This window comes from Ranitomeya variabilis, chromosome 4, assembly GCF_051348905.1.
Source record: "Ranitomeya variabilis isolate aRanVar5 chromosome 4, aRanVar5.hap1, whole genome shotgun sequence".
Classification (NCBI taxonomy): domain Eukaryota; kingdom Metazoa; phylum Chordata; class Amphibia; order Anura; family Dendrobatidae; genus Ranitomeya; species Ranitomeya variabilis.
The window spans coordinates 532,774,675-532,788,983 of NC_135235.1; positions in this window are offsets into that span (position 1 = coordinate 532,774,675).

A 14,309-nucleotide genomic window follows, 5' to 3' on the forward strand; every position below is an offset into this window, starting at 1 on the left:
CACACATACATGCACACAGTCACTGCCCACACATTTCCAAAACTGCAGCGTTTCTCGGACCCACATCCGCAGCAAAACTGCAGATCTTTTTTACATCTGCGGTTTTGCTGCGGATGTGCCCGACTCAATGCAACTCTAAGGGTGCAGAAACACTGCCGTTCCGCACAAAAGTGACATGCTGCGGGAAAAAAAAGCTGCGTTTCGGTGCGGCTTTTTCCGCAGCATGTGCACAACAAGTCTGCGGCTCCCATAGACTTACATTGGTTGTGCACTACACTGCGGATTTGATGCAATTCAGTGTGGCAAAAAAAGCACACAGCCTTAGCATTTAGTGAACCTAGCAAAAAAGCCAGGCAAAAAACAAGTGTGGGATTGCACTTTTTTGCAATTTCATCGCACTTTGAATTTTTTTCACATTTTCTGTTACACAACATGGTAAAACCAATGGTGTCGTTCAAAAGTAGAACTTGTCCCGCAAAAAATAAGCCCTCACATGGCCATATAGACGGAAAAATTATGGTTCTGGAAAGAAGGGGAGCGATAAACGAAAACGAAAAAAGCTCCAGGGGTGAAGGGGTTTAGAAACATGGATATGGATATATCTATGGAAATAGACATAGATATATCTGTATGTATCTATCTATCTATCTATTATCTGCTATCTATGTATTATCTATCTATCTATCTATCTATCTGTGTGTAATGGAGTGTGGGTCAAATGTAAAAGTGGAGGTTGGACAGAAATGACATCACAAATCTTTTTGAAGATAGAGGAGGGAGAGGAGGGAGGGGTTGGGGTGTGTTTTGGAGTGGGTGTGCCAGGTGCAGAGTTACAGGCGAGTGCAATGCATCATGGAACTTGTAGTATTAGAGCACAGTAAGTCAGGAGAAAGGAAGTTGTCGATTAACCCCATGAGAGCTGGATCCAGCACTAAAGATTTGCTGCTACAGCATGATAAAAGGTAATATTGCTAAAATAAACACAGTAGATGTTTTCAGTGGCACATAATAGCAAGATTTATGAAAAAAAAAAAAAGTTATAGTAGTGGACAACTTCTTTAAAGCCGCAACCTATCGTTACCATCATGTAGTTTCCTGGTGGCAGCACGTAGTGCCACATTTGTCCTGTAGTGGCCGCTGTAGAGCGATAACACTGTGGTACCAGCTGATGTCTCTCTGGGGGAAGGAGCCGTGCACGTGTAGCTATTGTAGAAAAGCCCTGATTGGTGCAGGGCTCAAGTGGGAATAATCTGATTGGCACAGGGCTCTAGTGGAAGAGAGTCTGATTGGTGAAGGGTTAAAGTGGGCGGGGATCTGATTGGTTAATAACAAGACCAGGCAACATTTTAACAGGGAAATTAAAGCACTAAATAGTGCCATAAAAGCCCATCACCAAAGAGGCAAACTAACTCCATACAGGCATAGCACACAAAGGAGTAACAATGGAGCTGAGAAGTGATGCAAAAAGATTAAATATTTATTAATTTAGCAGACAAAATAGTGCAAAATACATCATATACATATACAAAAGGATGGTTAAAAAGAGTAGTGAGTCACCACTGGTGCAGGGGCTGCCAAGTGTAAATAGCCCATATATATTAGGATAATAACCGGGAAGCAACCAAGCCTATGTGTCAATTTACGTGAATGGGTAACTAATTAACCCTTCACAGCAAGTAATACCAATGTCACAAGCGGCGCTTACCGGGTAATGTGGAGGCAGTTTGCACCAGGCGGGATTCAGTACCGGAGAGTCCCCGACACGCGTTTCGCCTACGCGGGTGTTAGCTTTCTCAAGGGGAGGTGCCCCAGATTGAGACAGGACCCTTAAAATAGAAGCGGACCAACGGCACATGACCCGTCACATGGGTCGTGCCAGCCAATGGAAGCCATATATGCGGCGCATGCGCGCCCGGGGCGCCCCGTCCCACGTCAGGGACGGCGTCAGGCGTCACACCCGGCGCTATGGAAACCATCCCACAGCGTCTGCGCGAGGCACTAGGAGACGCCGCTCCGGCCCGGAACAGCGGGAGCCTCGAGCGACGCATGCGCACAATGGCAAAATCGGACATAATGCCATATCTGGAAAAATGTGCGCTGATGCAATTTTAAGTGTAAGTATGTGGGTATGCATATAGTGCCCATAACACAAGTACCATTTGGGCACACGTAATCACCTCTTAAATGGAACACATATATAAGAAAAATATCGGTACATAATACTTAGGAACAATGCCGCATATAGAACTACCGCAATAACATAACCACACTGAAGACACGAATGGAGAAACAGCACATATACAAATTTAGGCATATAAAGTAGTCCGATCATGTGAGGCGTCCTGGATACTGGAGCGAGATGGATGAAGCAGGATAAAAACTAAAAATAACAAGAAAAATAAAGTGAATAAAAGCAATAAAAACAACAAAAGAATCCAATCCGGAGACCCACATACATTGGGCCCCGACAGGTGAGCCATATAGGGATATGGTAGGAGACATGATATTAAATACAGGAGCAAAGGGAGAACAATCTCAAGATAAGGAGATATATATACATATTTTTATTCTAATCATAAATATGAGGAAAAACTCAGGGACTCATTAAGTCCACTTGGGGTCAGGGTGTTGAGGCGTACAATCCAAGCCGCCTCATGTTGCGCTAAAATTTTCTTATAATTACCACCTCTGACCCCAAGGTGGATACATTCGATGCCTCTGACCTGAAGAGAATCCGCGTTACAGTTGTGATACTGCTTAAAATGACGGGGAAGTGTCTTCAGGTCAGAGTCATCGATAGCTGAGCGTGCAGCGTGGATGTCTCTAACGTGCTCACGGACCCGCACCCGAAATTCTCTGGATGTGAGTCCCACGTAAATCAGAGAACATCCGCATGTAGCATAATATATGACATTAGACGTACTACATGTAATGTATTGCCTAATGTCATATTCCCTGGTACCATCGGATGACTTAAAGGATGAAGTCCGTATTATGTTAGTACAAGCTAAGCAGTGGCCGCATTTAAATGAGCCCAACAATGGGCCCCTGGTACCAAATGGATTAGGAATTGGGGGGACGTAATGGCTGCGAACTAAAAAGTTGCCTAAATTAGGAGATCTCCTCGCAGTCATTGATGGAAACTTACCTAAGGCAGGAGCTAATGCGGGCTCAGTCAACAAAACCGACCAATGCTTATTTAGAATATCCCGCATTTTAGACCACTCATGGTTATACGTGGTGATAAATCGGATCCTATCTCTCTCTATTTGTGTCCCCTGTTTAATATCCTTGGGGTAGAGTAAGTCCCGCCGTGGTGTCCTCCTTGCCCTCTCAAATCCCCGCCTGATGGTCCTACGGCTGTACCCTCTTGTCTCAAAACGTCCTTTTAAGTCCTCTGCTTGAGCAAAGAATTTTTCATCAGTGGAGCATATCCGCCTCATCCTCAGGAACTGTCCGACCGGGACAGCCCCAACAGTGCTACGATTGTGTGCTGAGTCGGCATGCAAAAGGGCATTTACCGACGTCGACTTCCTGTAGACGTCCGTCGGGCATCGTCAATCTCCAATGTCACATCCAGGAAGTCAATACGTCGGCAATCAAATTGATATGTCAATTTTATGTTAAGCCCATTATCATTTAGCCGACTCATAAATTCCTCAAGCTGCTGCGCCGTTCCCCCCCACAGAAATAGAACATCGTCTATATAGCGCATCCAGCACAGCACATGGTCCGCGGACTGCGCGCCCCCGTCGCCAAAAATTAATCTCTCCCATGATCCTAAGAAGAGATTGGCATACGAGGGCGCACAGGCCGCGCCCATGGCCGTGCCGCGCCTCTGTAGATAATAATTATCTTTGAAGACGAAAAAATTGTGGGTGAGGACAAAGCGCAGCAGCTCGAGGACCAGTTCGCACATGGGGCTGCCCAGGTCGGAGGCCCCCAGGAAGAGGCGGACCGCTGCCAACCCGTGCTCGTGGTCAATACAGGTGTACAGTGTTTGGACATCGGCGGTGACCAAAAGGACCCCAGGGTCAACAAGGACGCCGTCAACACGTGAAAGGACGTCCACCGTGTCTCTAACATAAGAGGGTAAAACCTCCACAAGTGGCTTGAGATAAAAATCGATGAATTTACACACGGGATCACATAGACCATCGATCCCAGACACGATCGGACGCCCCGGCGGGTTGACGGCGTCCTTGTGCACCTTTGGTAAAAGGTAAAAAGTAGGCGTCCTAGGTGACCTGACCGTGAGACCATCCAGGACCTTTTTATTAATAATCCCTTCCTCCATTGCCCTCCCAAGGATCTTCTGTAGCTGAGAAGAGAAGGAGGCCATCGGATTATAGGCTAGTTTTATATATGTGGTGGCATCCCGCAATTGCCGAAATGCCTCTTTCTCATATTTGTCACATGGCCAGACGACGATGTTCCCCCCCTTGTCTGCAGGCTTAAATACCACATCTTTATAAGATTTTAGTTCGTTAATGGCGCATCTCTGCCTATATGTCAGATTATCAAATCTACGTTTTGACGACAACTGCTTAAGATCTTCAGTAACCAGTCGTGTAAATATATCTATAGCTGGGCAGAGGGACAGGGGGGGGAAAAACGTGGGATCTGATTGGTGCAGGGCTAAAGTGGGCGGAGGTCTGATTGGTGCAGGGCTAAAGTGGGAGGAGTCTCATGATTTTGAAGCAAACGGACAGTTGGCAGTTGGTAAGATGCTATATGAGGATGGCTGATAGCAGAAGACAGAAGGAATCAGTGAGGACAGCAGCAGGAAAATCAGCTGATAGGAGAGAGAAGTGAGAACACAGCATACCTGATGGCAGAAAGCAGCGGGGAAGGCAACAGCAACATCATCCAGTCTATGGGCAGTCTAGCAAGTTGTGTCCAGTGTACCAGGGAAGTCAGTGAGAGGCGTCACCTGGTCGAGCCAGTGATCAGGCATTACAGGTATCCGAGTGATGGGAGAAGTATCTGCATTGTGTACAGTGACCGGACACTACTTATACTGGGAGCAGCTCGTCATCTTCCCAGAGACATTAATCCAGAGGGATTATTTTATTAGCAGGAAATTGTAACATAAAAACACTGCGGTATAAACTAATATTGTGTATAGAGGGCTTTTGGGGATTACACTGTTTATAGGGGGCTTTGGGGGATCATACTGTGTTTTGAGGAACTTTGGGTGTATTATACTGTGTATTGAAGCTTTGGGGACATTATACAGTGTGTGGTCATTATACTGTTGAGAGGGGGCTTTGAGGGCTATCGTACCACTGTATATAGGAAAGCTGTGGGGCCATGATATGTATAGGAGAGCTGTGGTAGCCATCATACTGTATGTAAGGAGCTGTGGGGGCATCATACTGAATATGGGGAGCTGGGAGGACATCTTATTGTATATTGGAGGCTGTATGCACATCATATTGTGTATATGAGAGCAGTGGGAGCCATCATACTGTATATAAGGAGCTGTGGGGGCCATCATACTGTACATAAGGAGCTGTGGGGGCCATCATACTGTATGTAAGGAGCTGTGGGGGCCATCATACTCAATATGGGGAGCTTTAGGGCCATCATACTGTGTATATGAGAGCAGTGGGAGCCATCATACTGTATATAAGGAGCTGTGGGAGCCATCATACTGTATATAAGGAGCTGTGGGAGCCATCATACTGTATATAAGGAGCTGTGGGGGCTATCATACTCAATATGGGGAGCTGTAGGGCCATCATACTGTGTATATGAGAGCAGTGGGGGCCATCATACTGTATATAAGAAGCTGTTGGGGCCATCATACTGTATATAAGGAGCTGTGGGAGCCATCATACTGTATATAAGGAGCTGTGGGGGCCATCATACTGAATATGGGGAGCTGGGAGGACATCATATTGTATATTGGAGGCTGTATGGACATCATATTGTGTATATGAGAGCAGTGGGGGCCATCATACTGTATATAAGGAGCTGTGGGAGCCATCATACTGTATGTAAGGAGCTGTGGGGGCCATCATACTGAATATGGGGAGCTGGGAGGACATCATATTCTATATTGGAGGCTGTATGGACATCATATTGTGTATATGAGATCAGTGGGGGCCATCATACTATGTATAAGGAGCTGTTGGGGCCATCATACTGAAAATGGGGAGCTGTGCCTATGCAGCATCAATAGTAAAAACAGATCATGTTAAAAATAATAATAAAAAACAACATATTCTCACCTTCCAAAGTTCGCCGCAGCCTTTCCCGCTCCTCGCGCTCCAGTCCCAAGAATGCATTGCGGCAATGACTCGAGATCACGTAGCGGTCTCGCGAGATGATGTAGCGATCTCGCGAGACCGCTACATGATAACGTGTTATTGCCGCAAGGCATTACTGGGAACGGAGCGTCGCAAGGAGCATCGGTAAAGGCCTTGGCTGCATCCGAGGACTGACGGAAGGTGAGTATATAACTATTTTTTATTTTAATTCTTTTTTTAACAGGGATATGGTGCCCACATTGCTATATAATACGTGGGCTGTGTTATATACTGCATGGGCTGTGTTATATACTACATGGGCTATGCTATATACTACGAGCCTGTGCTCTACACTACGTGGGCTGTGCAATATACTACGTGGCTGTGTTATATACTGCGTGGCCTGTGTTATATACTGCGTGGCCTGTGTTATATACTGCGTGGCCTGTGTTATATACTGCGTGGCCTGTGTTATATACTGCGTGGCCTGTGTTATATACTGCATGGCCTGTGTTATATACTACGTCGGCTGTGTTATATACTGCGTGGCCTGTGTTATATACTAAGTGGGCCGTGTTATATACTACGTGGGCCGTGTTATATACTACGTGGGCCGTGTTATATACTACGTGCCTGTGCAATATACTACATGGCTGTGTTATATACTACGTGGGCTGTGCTATATACTACGTTGGCTGTGTTATATACTGCGTGGCCTGTGTTATACTACGTGGCTGTGTAATATACTACGTGGCTATGCTATATACTACGTGGACTGTTATACGCTACGTGGCTCTGCTATATACTACGTAGCTGTGCTTTATACTAAGTGGGCTGTGCGATATACTACGTGGCTGTGCTATATACTACGTGGGCTATATTATCACACGGTGATTCAAACAGGTGCAGAGAGAAACTCAAGTCTACAACACTTGGTGTAAATATTAAACGCAGCTTAGCAGTATATAGGAAACTTCAGAGGATAATGCAATCAAGCAGAAAGTCTATGAAGCACAGTTATTCTTGAGGATACTTGACACGAATAAATCCTTGTCTTAGGGTACCGTCTCACAAAATGATTTACCAACGATCACGACCAGCGATACGACCTGGCCGTGATCGTTGGTAAGTCGTTGTGTGGTCACTGGGGAGCTGTCACACAGACAGCTCTCCAGCGACCAACGATGCCGAGGTAACGTCACCGCTGTGCTCTGCTTTCACTTTACGGCCGGCAGTCAGTCAGTGCGGGAAGCAGACGGCAAGGGACCTGACGGACACCGGAATGTGAGTATGTACTGTTTTTTTTTTTTTTACATTTACGACGGTAACCAGGGTAAACATCGGGTTACTAAGCGCGGCCCTGCGCTTAGTAACCCGATGTTTACCCTGGTTACAAGCGAACGCATCGTTGGATCGGTGTCACACACACCGATCCAACGATGACAGCGGGAGATCCAGCGACGAAAGAAAGTTCCAAACGATCTGCTACGACGTACGATTCTCAGCAGGGTCCCTGATCGCTGCTGCGTGTCAGACACAGCGATATCGTATGGATATCGCTGGAACGTCACGGATTGTGCCGTCGTAGCGACAAAAGTGCCACTGTGAGACGGTACCCTTAGTCCAAACACAGATAGATAAGCTTATAAGGCAGTTCAAATAATATCTTAGCTCAACCAGGGAGGCCTGGTTAATAGTCTCAGGTTTTTGCAGGGCAGCAAACGCTTACATGTCCAGCAAATGCAGATGGAAGTAAACACGAGCAGCAAATGAAGGAGGATTACTGGAACTGGTGTATGCAGCAGGAACTCAGAGCAGAGTAGCAGGATCACCACACAGGTTCACAGGAGCAGGTATATAGCCAGGGAGTAATCAGAGGTCAGAAGCTGGATGCAAGGCAGAATACTCTAGCACAGACTGAAGGCTGGGGTGGAGTTTTATAGCAGGAACACACAGTGCACATGAGACCAAAGACGCCATCTTGAAAAAGGGCAGTAATGCACAAAAGGTAAAAAATGTTCAGAGTCCTGACAACTACGTGGCTGTGCTACATACTACGTGAGCTGTGTTATATACTACGTAGCTGTGCTATATACCACGTGGGCTGTGTTATATACTACATGGCTGTGCTATATACTACGTGGGCTGTTATATACTACGTGGGCTGTGTTATATACTGCGTGGGCTGTGTTATATACTGCGTGGGCTGAGCAATATACTACATGGCTGTACAACATACTACGTGGCTATGCTATATACTACGTGGGCTGTGCTATATACTACGTGGCTGTGCTATATACTACGTGGCTGTGCTACATACTACGTGGGCTTTGTTATATACTACGTGGGCTGTGTTATATACTACGTAGCTGTGCTATATACTACGTGGGCTGTGTTTTATACTACGTGGCTGTGTGTTGTGAACTCTGTTTCCGGGCTCCCTCCTGTGGTCGTGAGTGGTACTGTGTGAGTTCTCTCTTTGGGCTCCCCCTGGTGGCTCTTTTTGTTATTTTGCAGGTTTCTGGCTGGGATCAGCTGTCTCGTCATCTGCTAGTCAGGTTTCCTATTTAATCCACCTGGTCCTTCATTCCTTGCCTGTTGTCGTTGTATTCAGTGCTATTCTGATTGCTCCTGTCTACATCCATTATCAGTCTCTCAAGAGAAGCTAAGTTTTGTTTGCTTATTTTTGCTCATCTGTGTTCAAGATGTTTCCTAGTATATGATGAGTTTTGTCCAGCTTGCTAATATGTGATTTCCTTGCTTGCTGGTGCTCTGGGGTGCTGAGTTGCTCCCCCCACATCGTTAGTTGGTGTGGGGGTTCTCGCATTCTCTGCGTGGATATTTTTGCATAGGGTTTTTTACTGACCGCACAGATCCCTTGCTATTTTCTGCTATCTAGCGTTAGCGGGCCTCATTTGCTCAACCTGTTTCATCTCTGCGTTTGTCTTTTCCTCTTAACTCACCGTTATTATTTGTGGGGGGCTTCTATATCTCTGGGGTTATTTCTCTGAGGCAAGTGAGGTCTTTACTTTCTCTTTAGGGGTAGTCAGTTTCTCAGACCGTGAAGAGACGTCTAGGATTTCAGGAAACGTTCCACGGCTGCCTATAGTGTTTGCGGTTAGGATCAGGTTTGCGGTCAGTCCAGTTACCACATCCCCAGAGCTCGTCCTATTATCTTCTACTTAGCTGGTTAGATTTGTGATCCTAAGCCACTGAGGATCATAACAGTACAACAGGCCAAAAAGTGTTTAATGCATCGCAGAAGTGGGATAAGAGAAGTCCTGAGTACAATTTTTTTTTTTTCCCTCTCCCTTTGCTGCAGTCTGTCCAGCTTCTCTCATCCCCTTAATCTCTGGGTGGCTTTGAGTTCAGCTGCAGACATGGATATTCAGAGTCTGACTTCTAGTGTGGATCATCTTGCTGAAAGGGTACAAAGCATTCAGGATTTTATTGTTCACAGTCCTATGTCTGAGCCAAATGTACCTATTCCTGAGTTGTTTTCTGGAGATAGATCTAGGTTTCTGAATTTTAAGAATAATTGTAAATTATTTCTTTCTTTGAGAACTCGTTCCTCTGGTGATTCCGCTCAGCAAGTTAGAATTGTTATCTCCCTGTTACGTGGCGACCCTCAAGATTGGGCTTTCTCCCTGGCGCCAGGAGATCCTGCATTGCTGAATGTGGATGCGTTTTTTCTGGCGCTTGGATTGCTTTATGAGGAACCTAATCTTGAGAACCAGGCAGAAAAGGCCTTGCTGGCTCTCTCTCAGGGTCAGGAGGAAGCTGAGGTGTATTGTCAAAAATTTCGGAAATGGTCGGTGCTTACTCAATGGAATGAGTGTGCCCTGGCTGCAAATTTCAGAGAAGGTCTTTCTGAAGCCATTAAGAATGTTATGGTGGGGTTCCCCACGCCTGCGAGTCTGAATGAGTCAATGGCTTTGGCCATTCAGATTGATCGGCGTTTGCGGGAGCGCAAACCTGCGCACCATCTGGCGGTGTTTTCTGAACAGAAACCTGAGTCTATGCAATGTGATAGGACTCTGACCAGAATGGAACGGCAAAATCATAGACGTCAGAATGGGTTGTGCTTTTACTGTGGTGATTCAGCTCATGTTATCTCTGCATGCTCTAAGCGTACAAAAAACTTCGCTAAATCTGTCACCATTGGTACTGTACAGCCTAAATTCATTTTGTCTGTTACTTTGATTTGCTCTCTGTCATCCTACTCAGTTATGGCTTTTGTAGATTCAGGTGCCGCGCTGAATTTGATGGATTTGTCATTTGCCAAGCGCTGTGGCTTTATTCTTGAGCCATTACAGTTCCCTATTCCATTGAAGGGAATTGATGCTACACCATTGGCCAAGAATAAACCTCAATACTGGACTCAGGTGACCATGTGTATGACTCCTGCACATCAGGAGGTGATTCGCTTTCTTGTGTTATATAATTTGCATGACGTTGTCGTGTTGGGTCTGCCATGGTTGCAGGCTCATAATCCAGTCCTGGATTGGAAAGCAATGTCTGTGTTGAGTTGGGGTTGCCAGGGAATTCATGGCGATGCTCCATTGGTATCAATTGCTTCCTCTACTCCTTCTGAAGTCCCTGAGTTTTTGTCGGACTACCAGGATGTATTTGATGAACCCAAATCCAGTGCCCTACCTCCTCATAGGGATTGTGATTGTGCTATAAATTTGATTCCTGGTAGTAAGTTCCCTAAGGGACGACTGTTTAATTTGTCTGTACCAGAGCATGCCGCTATGCAGAGCTATGTAAAAGAGTCTTTGGAGAAGGGACATATTCGCCCCTCCTCGTCCCCTCTTGGTGCGGGATTCTTTTTTGTGGCCAAGAAGGATGGTTCGTTGAGACCCTGTATAGATTATCGCCTTCTAAATAAAATCACGGTCAAATTCCAGTATCCCTTACCATTGTTGTCTGATCTGTTTGCTCGGATTAGGGGGTCTAGTTGGTTCACCAAGATAGATCTTCGCGGTGCATATAATCTTGTGCGTATAAAACAGGGCGATGAATGGAAAACAGCATTTAATACGCCCGAAGGCCATTTTGAGTACTTGGTGATGCCTTTTGGACTTTCTAATGCCCCTTCTGTGTTTCAGTCCTTCATGCACGATATCTTCCGAGAATATCTGGATAAGTTTATGATTGTGTATCTGGATGATATTTTGGTCTTTTCAGATGATTGGGAATCCCATGTGAAGCAGGTCAGGATGGTATTTCAGGTCCTTATTTGTGAAGGGTTCCAAATGTCTCTTCGGAGTCCAGAAAGTTTCCTTTTTGGGCTTTATTTTTTCTCCTTCTTCTATTGAGATGGACCCAGTCAAGGTCCAGGCTATTCATGATTGGACTCAACCTACATCGGTTAAGAGTCTTCAGAAGTTCTTGGGTTTTGCTAATTTTTACCGTCACTTCATTGCTAATTTTTCTGGTGTGGTTAAACCTTTGACGGATTTGACCAAGAAGGGTTCTGATGTGACTAACTGGTCTCCTGCGGCCGTTGAGGCCTTTCAGGAGCTGAAGCGCCGGTTTTCTTTGGCTCCAGTTTTATGTCAGCCAGATGTCTCTCTTCCCTTCCAGGTCGAGGTTGATGCTTCTGAAATTGGAGCAGGGGCTGTTTTGTCACAGAGAAGCTCTGATTGCTCTGTGATGAAGCCATGTGCCTTCTTTTCAAGAAAATTTTCGCCGGCTGAGCGAAATTATGATGTTGGTAATCGGGAGTTGTTGGCAATGAAGTGGGCATTTGAGGAGTGGCGACACTGGCTAGAGGGAGCTAAGCATCGTGTGGTGGTCTTGACTGATCATAAAAATTTGATTTATCTTGAGTCGGCCAAGCGGTTGAATCCTAGACAGGCTCGTTGGTCATTGTTTTTCTCACGTTTCGATTTCGTGGTCTCGTACCTTCCTGGTTCGAAGAACGTGAAGGCTGATGCTCTTTCTAGGAGTTTTGTGCCTGACTCCCCTGGAGTTTCTGAGCCGGCTGGTATCCTTAAAGAGGGGGTAATTTTGTCTGCCATTTCCCCAGATTTGCGACGGGTGTTACAGGAATTTCAGGCGGATAGACCTGACCGTTGTCCATCAGAGAGACTGTTTGTCCCAGATAGATGGACCAGCAGAGTTATTTCCGAGGTCCATTCTTCAGTGTTGGCGGGTCATCCTGGGATTTTTGGTACCAGAGATTTGGTGGCTAGATCCTTCTGGTGGCCTTCCTTGTCGCGGGATGTGCATTCCTTTGTGCAGTCCTGTGGGATTTGTGCTCGGGCTAAGCCTTGCTGTTCTCGTGCCAGTGGTTTGCTTTTGCCTTTGCCGGTTCCTAAGAGGCCTTGGACGCATATTTCCATGGATTTTATTTCGGATCTTCCGGTCTCTCAGAGAGTGTCTGTCATCTGGGTGGTTTGTGATCGTTTTTCTAAAATGGTCCATTTGGTGCCCTTGCCTAAGTTGCCTTCTTCCTCCGATTTGGTTCCGTTATTTTTTCAGAATGTGGTTCGTCTGCACGGCATCCCTGAAAACATTGTGTCTGACAGAGGATCCCAGTTTGTGTCCAGATTTTGGCGGTCCTTTTGTGCTAAGATGGGCATTGATTTGTCTTTTTCGTCGGCCTTCCATCCTCAGACGAATGGCCAAACCGAGCGAACTAACCAGACCTTGGAAACTTATTTGAGATGTTTTGTTTCTGCTGACCAGGATGATTGGGTGACTTTTTTGCCATTGGCCGAGTTTGCCCTTAATAATCGGGCTAGTTCGGCTACTTTGGTTTCGCCTTTTTTTTGTAATTCTGGTTTTCATCCTCGTTTTTCCTCGGGTCAGGTTGAGTCTTCTGACTGTCCTGGGGTGGATTCTGTGGTGGATAGGTTGCAGCAGATTTGGAACCATGTGGTGGACAATTTGACGTTGTCACAAGAGAAGGCTCAGCGCTTTGCTAACCGTCGTCGCTGTGTGGGTCCCCGACTTCGTGTTGGGGATTTGGTGTGGTTGTCTTCTCGTTATGTTCCTATGAAGGTTTCTTCTCCTAAGTTTAAACCTCGTTTTATCGGTCCTTATAAAATTTTGGAAATCCTCAACCTTGTGTCATTTCGTTTGGACCTCCCGGCATCGTTTACCATCCATAATGTGTTCCATAGGTCTTTGTTGCGGAGGTATGTGGTGCCTGTGGTTCCTTCTGTTGAGCCTCCTGCTCCGGTGCTGGTTGAAGGAGAATTGGAATACGTGGTGGAGAAGATCTTGGATTCTCGTATTTCAAGACGGAGGCTTCAGTATTTGGTTAAGTGGAAGGGCTATGGTCAGGAGGATAATTCCTGGGTTGTCGCCTCTGATGTTCATGCGGCCGATTTGGTTCGTGCCTTCCATGTGGCTCACCCTGATCGCCCTGGGGGTTCTGGTGAGGGTTCGGTGACCCCTCCTCAAGGGGGGGGTACTGTTGTGAACTCTGTTTCCGGGGTCCCTCCTGTGGTCGTGAGTGGTACTGTTTGAGTTCTCTCTTTGGGCTCCCCCTGGTGGCTCTTTTTGTTATTTTGCAGGTTTCTGGCTGGGATCAGCTGTCTCGTCATCTGCTAGTCAGGTTTCCTATTTAATCCACCTGGTCCTTCATTCCTTGCCTGTTGTCGTTGTATTCAGTGCTATTCTGATTGCTCCTGTCTACATCCGTTATCAGTCTCTCAAGAGAAGCTAAGTTTTGTTTGCTTATTTTTGCTCATCTGTGTTCAAGATGTTTCCTAGTATATGATGAGTTTTGTCCAGCTTGCTAATATGTGATTTCCTTGCTTGCTGGTGCTCTGGGGTGCTGAGTTGCTCCCCCCAATCGTTAGTTGGTGTGGGGGTTCTCGCATTCTCTGCGTGGATATTTTTGCATAGGGTTTTTTACTGACTGCACAGATCCCTTGCTATTTTCTGCTATCTAGCGTTAGCGGGCCTCATTTGCTCAACCTGTTTCATCTCTGCGTTTGTCTTTTCCTCTTAACTCACCGTTATTATTTGTGTGGGGCTTCTATATCTCTGGGGTTATTTCTCTGAGGCAAGTGAGGTCTTTACTTTCTCTTTAGGGGT